Source organism: Ursus arctos, unplaced genomic scaffold, assembly GCF_023065955.2.
Source record: "Ursus arctos isolate Adak ecotype North America unplaced genomic scaffold, UrsArc2.0 scaffold_21, whole genome shotgun sequence".
NCBI classification, from domain to species: Eukaryota; Metazoa; Chordata; class Mammalia; order Carnivora; family Ursidae; genus Ursus; species Ursus arctos.
Window position 1 is genome coordinate 46648173 of NW_026622886.1, and position 9606 is coordinate 46657778.

A 9606-nucleotide genomic window follows, 5' to 3' on the forward strand; every position below is an offset into this window, starting at 1 on the left:
AAAAAGAAAGAAAATATGCCCAGTGGGGAGAAAGTTTAATTGATAAGAACTCTTTGATAAGAGCCCTTCCAATCTGTGAGCTCTACAGAGAATAGAGTCTGCTGCCTCTTTACCTCAAACTCAGAGAGATGGTTGAAATGATTTTCCTGTAACTCTGCAGCGGAAGACAAAGAGAACCTGTCCTTGACACAGGCTGGCAAAAGCTGAAGTGGGCTGCGGCAGCCTGAGAGAAATGGCTGCATTAGGACAGGCGTGCATTTCTGGCATTCATCAGGACACGGCTTAGGCCAGTATTTCCTCTAAACCAGATTCAGCTGCACAAGAAACAGTGTGTGTCTAGATCAGAGGTTCTCATCACCCCTTCCTCAGGTTTGGTTAATTTGCAGAGCGACTCACAGAACTCAGAGAAACATTTTAGTTACTAGATTACCAATTTCTTATAAAACAATATAACTCAGGAACAGCCAGATGGAAGAGATGCATACGACAAACTATGTGATAAGGGGCATGGAGATTCCCTGCTCTCTGGGAGCACCACTCCCCTGCATCTCCATGTGTTCGCCAACCCAGCAATCTAAACCCCATCACTTTGGGGTTTTTATGGAGGCTTTGTTACCTGGACATGATTAATTAATCACTGACCATTGGCAAATGAATCAAACTCCAGCCTCTCTACCCTTCTGGAACTGAATGTTCCAACCCTCTAATCACATGGTTGGGTCCCTCTCAACCTTAGCATTCCCCCTTAGTATTAACATAACTCATTAGCATAAACTCAGTCATAGTTGAAAGAGGTTACGAATACTGAGACAACTTTATCGCTCTTATCACTTAGGAAATTCCAATGATTTTAGGAGCTCTATGCCAGAAATGGGAACAAAGACCAACTATATATTTCGTATTATAAGTCACATTATCTCAGTGTGTGTCTATCAAAGGATGGAGAAATTCCAGCAGAAAGGAACTGGGATGACGGTAGATTTCTAAAGACTGGGATAAATGCATCTACCTAGGTCAAAGAAATTGGAGACAAAGGAGCCTAAAGGGAACCGTTGAATGTCCAAAGGAAAGATTCCTTAACATAGCCAGCTTTAAGTATCTGTCAGGCCCAGGGAGTGAGATCTAGCTTCCTGTGGAAAATCTTTTCCTGCTCCTTTCCTATTCTCTTACATTTGTTTTCCATATACCCTTGACAGAAACTGGCTAGTAAGATTAGAGAACAGGGAGAACCTGGGTGGCTCAGTTGGTTAAGTGTCTGCCTATGGCTCAGCAATAACCACCCCTGCCCCATCTCAAATAAATAAATAAATAAATAAATAAATAAATAAATAAATAAATAAAAGACAACAATGGAGCCTTAGCCTTCATTTCAAGTAAGGCTTCTATTGACAGCAGGCTTGAGCTAGATGAGAGGAGGTTTCCCATTAAAATGGGCTCTGAGTTTGCACTAATAGTTTGTACTCAAAATTCCAATTTCTTAACTAAGATCATATTTGTAATTTTTAGGAAAGACATTGCTTGTTTGGGTACTCAAGGAAATAGACACCAAGATTATATACATATATTTGGGCAAATTTCTATGAAGAAAAAGAAGTGGAGCCAGAGAAGGCTGGGAGAGGCTTCAGACTTGAAAGCAAGGCCTGTCTCCCTGAAGGAGCCAGGGTGAATTGTCTCAGCCTGCAGAACATCTCTAAGATAAAGTTTTTTTCCAGGCAGATGGAAAATCTTTGAGTCAAAGTCGCCCATTAGGGGAGTCCAATATCCTGCATGAGGATAAGATCCCTGTTGTGTACAGCAATTGGCTATGAGCAGACTATGGAATTCAGTGGTAGATTCAAAAGGACTATAGTTGGTAACCATCAGAAAATTAAGCCGTTGGCCACAGTAAGAGATCTGAATGACACATTCTTATAAATATCAAAGTCATATACTTGCTTGAATTTTCACATGGGCAATAGGAAGTGACTCACACCAAACAGCTGTTAAAGGAATGGTGGAAGATAAAATGATATTTTTATTCCATCAGGAGGCATATGTAATGTAAATACCTACAGACTAGACAGCCCAAAGTCTCCCAGCATCTTGTGGTCACTATTTTATTTAACAGAAAAATGAAATGACTCAAGACCCATTCCACATAATAGCTATGTGGTATTGGTTCTAATGCGTTATCTATTCCCTCTGCTCCGGCCCCCCGTAAATCAGTAAAGGTCAATTTCCTTGGTTAATTTGGTGAAAATGATTTGCTGCATATGTGTTCCTGAGATATTATATCCTATATGCTGCTATTTGGCTTCCATTCTTGTTTCCTGGAGTTCCTAGGACATGAGGATACACAATAATTTACCACAGCAATTTCTTTTCAAAAGTTTGAATGTATGTCTCTGGGAGTTGCTGCTTAATTAGTCAATACAACAGCAGAAACTTCCAGTATTTCTAAATTGGTAGATTTGTTTGGAAAACATAATCATGGCTAGATAACCAAACCACTTGTTTGCCACAGCACATCTATTACTTGATGAGGGAAAATGCAGTAATTCCTCCCTACCCCATGCCATACCATAAAACTGGATCCAGACCACAGGTTATAGATCGAAGCAGAAGGAACCTTTTTTCTCCCCCTAGTAGTCCCTCTCCTTTGCTTTCCTTCTTGACTGACCTTTCTGTTTTCTTTCTTCAAGCTTCCATCCGCCTTTTAATTAAGAGTCAGAATGAACCTTTCAACTATGAAAATCTGAAAGGCTTTTCAATTCTAACTCATTTGTTTCCAGACATGAGATTTTTTTTTTTAAGTAATGAATGCCGTTTTTTCTAGTTTGAATTAATCTTCTGGGCCAAAAGCCAGAGACCGGTGCTGGTGGGTGGAGTTGGGTTCCCCGGAAAGGCAACCATGGCACAGTTGGAGCCTCCAGGGTGTGCTGTGTGGGCAGCGGTGTGGGGCAAGTAAGACGGGCGCCCTGGGCCTCGGAGGAAACGGCAGGAAACGGCAAAATCAGGCCCAAGTCCCTACAGCCTGAACGCTCTTCCCAGAGAAAGCTCGGGGATCCTGGGACGTCTACAGGATCTGGAGGCAAGTCCCGGGTTGAGAAACACCTGTTTGCCCCCTCGTGCCAAGTCCGCTCCTTCCAGGCTCCTTTGTGAGGTGTCTGGTTCGTGCCACTTATCGCGCAAACACCGATCCTCCTGATGCCAACCCCTAATCCCCCACCCCTCCACACAAAATCCCACAATCAGACTCACAATGCAGCAGCTCCTCGTCCCAGAGGCCCAGCAAGGAACCCCGGAAGGTCTGTGGCCCAAACCTTGTTCCGCAGAAGGCAGCAGAAGGCAGCGCCGGACGTCCGACGAGGAGGCGAACTGCACATGCGTGGAGTGCAAAGTTGTAAGCCACCTGGAACCCGGGGCCCAGGGCGCTGGGAGAGGCCGGGGGCTTCCAGGCGCAGAACCCTGGGGTCACAACTTGAGGTCGGCCAAGGTCCAAGGCTGCAGCAACCCTAGCGCAGTCCCAACTGCACGTCCTCGGGGCCATTCACACCCCCCCTCCCGGCTGTAAAGGGTCTAAAATATGTCCCAGGACACCACCATTGCCTATTTCTAGAGCTTTTTCCTTGAAGAGCAACTGCAGGGCATTATTCTCTGTTTCTGGCTCAGCCCTTCAGCACCCTGGGTGGTGGGGGGGAGGTCGGACCTGGCGCTTTCTCTTTTTTTTTTTTCTTTTACAGCTTTTGTCACTTCAAAACCTTAGAGACACTGTTCTGGTCTGGGGGTGGCTTCAACCTCCACAGTGGCTGTGATCTTACTCCTTCCCCAGGCAGGACAAACCATACCTCTTTTAACCCAGCCAGGGATGCAAACTGGAGGTCAAGGCCTGACTGCTGAGGGGGCCTTTGGCCTCCAAGTGCTCACTCCAAAAAGAAAGATTTGGGTCCCTATAATGAAGTATTAAAGTCTGGGGCTCCCCATCTTTCCTTCACCCAGAAAGAGGGGCAGGGAGGTGTCAGAGGCTCTTCGGGGGAGGAGGGAGCAAGCACCCACCTCTCCTGGCTGCAGAGAGCAGGGACAGAGGCCAAGAGGAGCTCATCTGCCACCTCAGGATCTGTCAGCTCCTTTGAGGTGGCGGGGCTGGGGTAAGAGATGGGAGATAGCTGTCTGGCCCTGCTATAGGAGATAGGAATAGGGCTACTTCCAGGAAGATGGAAGTTGCAGTGTTTTTGTTTTAAGGTTTATTTTCTTTCACTTCTTAAAAAAAATATGTGTGTGTGTGTGTATGTATACACACACACATATACATACCTATATACACATATATACACATACATATATACACATATATATACACATACATATATATATATGACCTTTTTTGTAGAGTTGGGGAAGGGTGGACCAGTGGGCAGCCTGGTTTCCCAGCTTCACTCTCTATCAAAGTTCTGACTCAGGAGGAAGTTGAGAGCCAAATTCTCTACCTGCCGTCCCCCCCCCCCCCCGCCCCCGCCCCAAGAGAAGTAGGCCTGGATCACCAGGTTATCTGAGAAGCCCAGGGCCTTCAACCTCCTTATAATTTCTTTCTTCTGTGGCTTCACCTAGATGTAGTTAGTTTATCTGCAGGGCCTCCTTGCCTATGGACCTACCTCACCTTCTACACCTGAGATGTCTGCCAGCTCCCCAGGGGTCTCATTCAGCATCTGGATGAATTGCTCCTGTTGTTGGCTAATTTGCGCAAAAGGTTGGCTAATTTGCACAAAAGGTTGGCTAATTTGCACAAAAGCTGAGGGTTCTTCTGGCCCACAGTTGAATGAAGATTTGGGCATGGATTTTAACTCACTACTGACATTCCAAGCAAAAACCAACTTCATAGAGTAAAACAGTATAAATGAGCAATGAACATTTCTCAGGCAAGTATTTTTTTGTTTGCTCACTTACATTGGCAGGTATAGGATAACCTTTAATGGTGATATTTTATTCACACATTGTAACATATATTCTGACCAAACTTTTAGGTGGAAGGCATAGATCTAAGCACTGGGGAGGCAGCAATGAACAAACAAAAACAAAAACACAAATACGCCTATCTTCCTCTTAGGCTTACATATGATTTTGGAAAAAGAAACGAAATTTAAATTATGGGAGAAGTACTTGGATATTCTTTAAAAAAGTATATATATATATATAATTTACACATACGCATACATAAACACACATTTATTAACAGATTTATAAAATATTGACACTTTGGACCTTAGGAAACAGGCTTTAATGTCATTGGTTAGATAGGTATTAGAAAAATATACATTTACACAATAATTAGGAAACTAGGTTTTACCACATCACAAGGTAGATAAAGCCATTTTAAATTTTTTTGTTTGTTTGTTTAACATTGCATGTTTTTCTGCCATGGGAAAAGCTTATTAAAACAAAATTAATTCTTAATAACAATATATTGTTTGAAATAAAATACAGAGGGCTTCTTCATGTTGTTGAACAAGGACACTGCTCATACACTAAAAAGCAGTAGTCCCAGTTAAGGTCAGAGGATCTCTTGATTAGTGAATTTAATGAACATTATTTAAGTGAGTTTTTATCTTAAGCTCTGCGTGCACAGAAGGCTCTTCACTCTATTTTTAAAAATTAAGTCAGTTTCAATTTAGTTCTCAGAAAACTGACAGTAGATAAAAAACTGACTTCTTGATAGGTCAGGGATTATGCCTAACATATAACTTGTACATTTTATCTATAGGCTTCATCAGTTCTTAATTTGCAACTATAAACATTGACCCTCTTTTACTCATTAGAAAATTGTGTTCAAATATATACTCTAAGGGCATAAAATAATGTTTATAATATAAATATGAGATGAATTTTAGTCATCTAGGCCTCTTTCAGGTGTTCAAATTTAACTCAGGATACCTCAGGATTAAATTAATAACAAGGTAAAAAATATAGTTTTATTTTTTTCTCCACAAAGGGACTAAGTGGCTGCCTGCACACCACAGACATACTTTGATTACCCACAGACCTTTGCCAGATAAGGCCAGTGTCCAAGACACTAGCTCCTCAGCTCACTCAGGTATACACTAAGGATATAAAATTTGGTGCAGATTCCCAACTCCTTTTTTTTTTTTAAGATTTTATTTATTTATTTGACAGAGACAGCCAGCAAGAGAGGGAACACAAGCAGGGGGAGTGGGAGAGGAAGAAGCAGGTTCCCAGCAGAGGAGCCTGATGTGGGGCTCGATCCCAGAACGCTGGGATCACGCCCTGAGCCGAAGGCAGATGCTTAACGACTGTGCCACCCAGGCGCCCCAAGATTCCCAACTCCTAATGCTTCAGAGTGTATACCTTTTATCCCTTGCTATTGCCATACTATGGGCCAAAGGGAAAAACAACCATTATTGAACAAAGCTGTGGAAGTCCCAAAGTAACAAAAGATGGTGTGACTGTTGCAAAATCCATTCACTTAATGGATAAATATAAAAATATTGATGCTAAACTTGTTCAAGATGTTGCCAATAACACACATGAAGAAGCTGAGGGTGGTACCACTACGGCTACGGAGCCGGCACCCTTTGTTGCTAAGGAAGGCTTTGGGAAGATTAGCAAAGATGCTAATCCTGTGGGAATCAGAAGTGGTATGATGTTATCTCTTGATGTTATAATTGCTGAACGTAAGATGCAGTCTAAACTTGGGACAACCCCTGTAGAAACTGCTCCGGCTGCAGTCATTTCTGCAAGTGAAGACAAAGGATGGCAACACCGTTTCTGATGCAATGAAGAAAGCTGGAACAGAGGGTGTTAGCAGAGCAAAGGATGGAAAAATACTAAATGAAGAATTAGAGATTACTGAAGGCATGAAGTTTGATTGAGGTTATAATTCTCCATACTTTGTTAATACATCTGATGGTCAGAAATGTGAATTCCAAGATGCCTATGTTCTACTGAATGAAAAGAAAAATTCTAGCATCCAGTACATTGTATCTGCTTCTGAAATTGCCAATGCTTCACCATCACTGAAGATATTGTTGGAGAAGGTCTAAGTCCATTAGTTTTGAATAGACTAAAAGTTGGTCTTCAGGTTATAGTGAAAGCTTTTGGTTTTGGTGACAATAGAACCAGAAGAAAGACATAGTTATTGCTACTGGTAGTACCTGTTTGGAGAAATTGACTCTAAATCTTGAAAATGTTCACCCTCAGACTGAGGAAAAGTTGGAGAAGTCATTGTGACCAAAGATGATGCCATGCTCTTGAAAGGAAAAGGTGGGAAGGCTCGAATTGAAAACTGTATTCAATAAATCATCAAGCACTTAGATATCACAACTATTAAATATGGAAAGGAAAAACTAAATGATCATCTGGCAAAACTCTCAGATGGAGTAGCTATGCCAAATTTGGTGGGACGAATGGTGTGGAAATGAATGAAAACAAAGTTAGAGATGTCCTCAATGCTATGAACTGCTGTTGAAGAAAGCATAGTTTTGGGAGGGGTTTGCGCTCTTCACCAGTGCATTTCAGCCTTGGACTTAATAACCCCAGCTAATGAAGATCAAAAATCGACATAGAAATTATTAAAAGAACACTTGAAATCCCTGCAATGACCATTGTAAGAATGCAGGTGTTGAAGGATCACTGAAAATTGAGAGTTATGCAAAGTTCCTCAGAAATTAGTTATGACACTCTGTTTGGAGATTATGTGAATATGATGGAAAAAGAAATCATGGATCCAACTATGGTTGAAAGAACTGTTTCATTGGAAGCTGCTGGAGTGGCCACTCTGTTAGCTATGGCAGAAATTGTAGTCACAGAAATTCTCAAAGAGAAGGACCCTGGAATAGGAGGAATGGGTGGAATGAAAGGTGGCATATTCTAATTCCTAGAACAGTGCTTTACCCTTATTAAGGAACTATGAGAGGAAGCTCAGAGCAGTGCTCCTCACCGGTAACTTCAGAGAAGTCAATTGAAGGAAATGACTGAAGAAAAGAAAAGACTGGCTGATGTTTAAGAAAATCACTATAATCATGAGTTACCGGTCTCAGTTGACAGTAAATGATGGTTTGCTGCTCTCATTGTCCATGCTGACAAATAATTTATCTTGCATTTTTAATAAAAAAGACATTTGTACATTTCTGATAACTGAGTACAAGAGCCATTTTCCAATGTACTGCTTTCAACTTAAACCACTGAGGCATTTTTACCACATTTAACTATTCTGTTAAAATCAGGATTTTAATACTTGCCATCACCAGATGAGAAGTTAAGAAGTGGCGTTCCTGTGGAGAATAACAATAATTGTGTACAAAGCAGAGAAATATTCAACTATGTGATAACACTTTGGTAATAAAATGTTTCCAGTTTAAAAGAAATTTAATTTGATTTGTGAAGAAAATCATATTCAATTTTTGGGATAACCATAAATATTTCCACAACAAATGTGAATTTAATAGTAAATGGAGTAGTATTTCTATTGATTAAAATTGTGGATAACATGGAAATGCAATATATTTTGGTAGGTTAAAAAACTGGGAAATTATTTCTGTGTATGATAACTGAGTCTAGCAATTAATATGCTACTCAGATTGATTGCTAATGTAAAAAATGAAAACCTTTTCCTCATACTTAGAAATTTTCATGCAGAAATACAGAAGCTACATATGTATAACCTTCAATACAATTAATCTCCATATACTAAAAATTTTAGACTCTAATTAAACATTTTAATACTTTTAACACTTTAGGGCTGTTTAATTTCTATTATACCAGTGGAAAAATTAAAACACAATGTATCAGTCTTAGAAGAACTCAATTATTGAAGCACCAGAATTTCTGCAACAATTCTTTATTCATTTTCATTCATTTTTACTGTATTAACAGTTTTTCTGCCATAACTATTTAGAAAGCATAATATCAAAGAAAGCAGTGCTCCAGAACTGAAAAAGACATCATTCTTACCCTCTAGTTTGAAAAACGAGAAAAAGCATACAAAAAAATTTAACAATAAAGAGCTTCGTAAATGTCTTATCTGAGAATATAAGGAAGGGAAAGAGTGAACCTAACTGAAGGTGAGGAAATGGATTACTCTGGTCTCTTTTGGTGAAAGTGTCAGAAGTCCAACTCAAATGATCTTATGGGGAAAAAAAATACTTTTGGCTCATATAACTGCAAAGATAAAAATCAGACCAAATATAGTTTGCATAAAGGTGGATCTAGAAACATAAAAGAAACAATTAAAACTCTCTCACATCAGATTCCTTCTCTTTGTTTTATTGTCAAACAGCCTATTGCAGTGTAATAGAAAACGTGAATCTTGAGGCTTGCTATCTCAAAAAGAATCGGTACAACTGAAAAATCCACATTACAAATCACACGTCTATCTACCTATATATAGATATAGACATATAGATATAGATATGAAGATATGGAGAATACTTGAGTAGCGGTTGCACATTGAAGAACTGGTATGTGGATACTCGTATGGGCAGTATGACAGTGGTTTAGGCTGAATTTTGTAGTTCGTAGATGCTGCTTTAAATTTTACACTTGTGTTCCTAGCTGGATGATCTAACACAAATCATTTAGCTGCTCAAAAATGGATTCTCCACATGTCCAAAATGG

The 9606-nt window shown here is 40.2% G+C and overlaps 1 pseudogene; it reads left to right on the forward strand.

Moving 5' to 3' along the window:
* Positions 1-3241: 3241 nt before the first annotated feature.
* On the forward strand, positions 3242-7864 carry LOC113255864 (60 kDa heat shock protein, mitochondrial-like; annotated as a pseudogene).
* The last annotated feature ends 1742 nt before the right edge of the window (positions 7865-9606 follow it).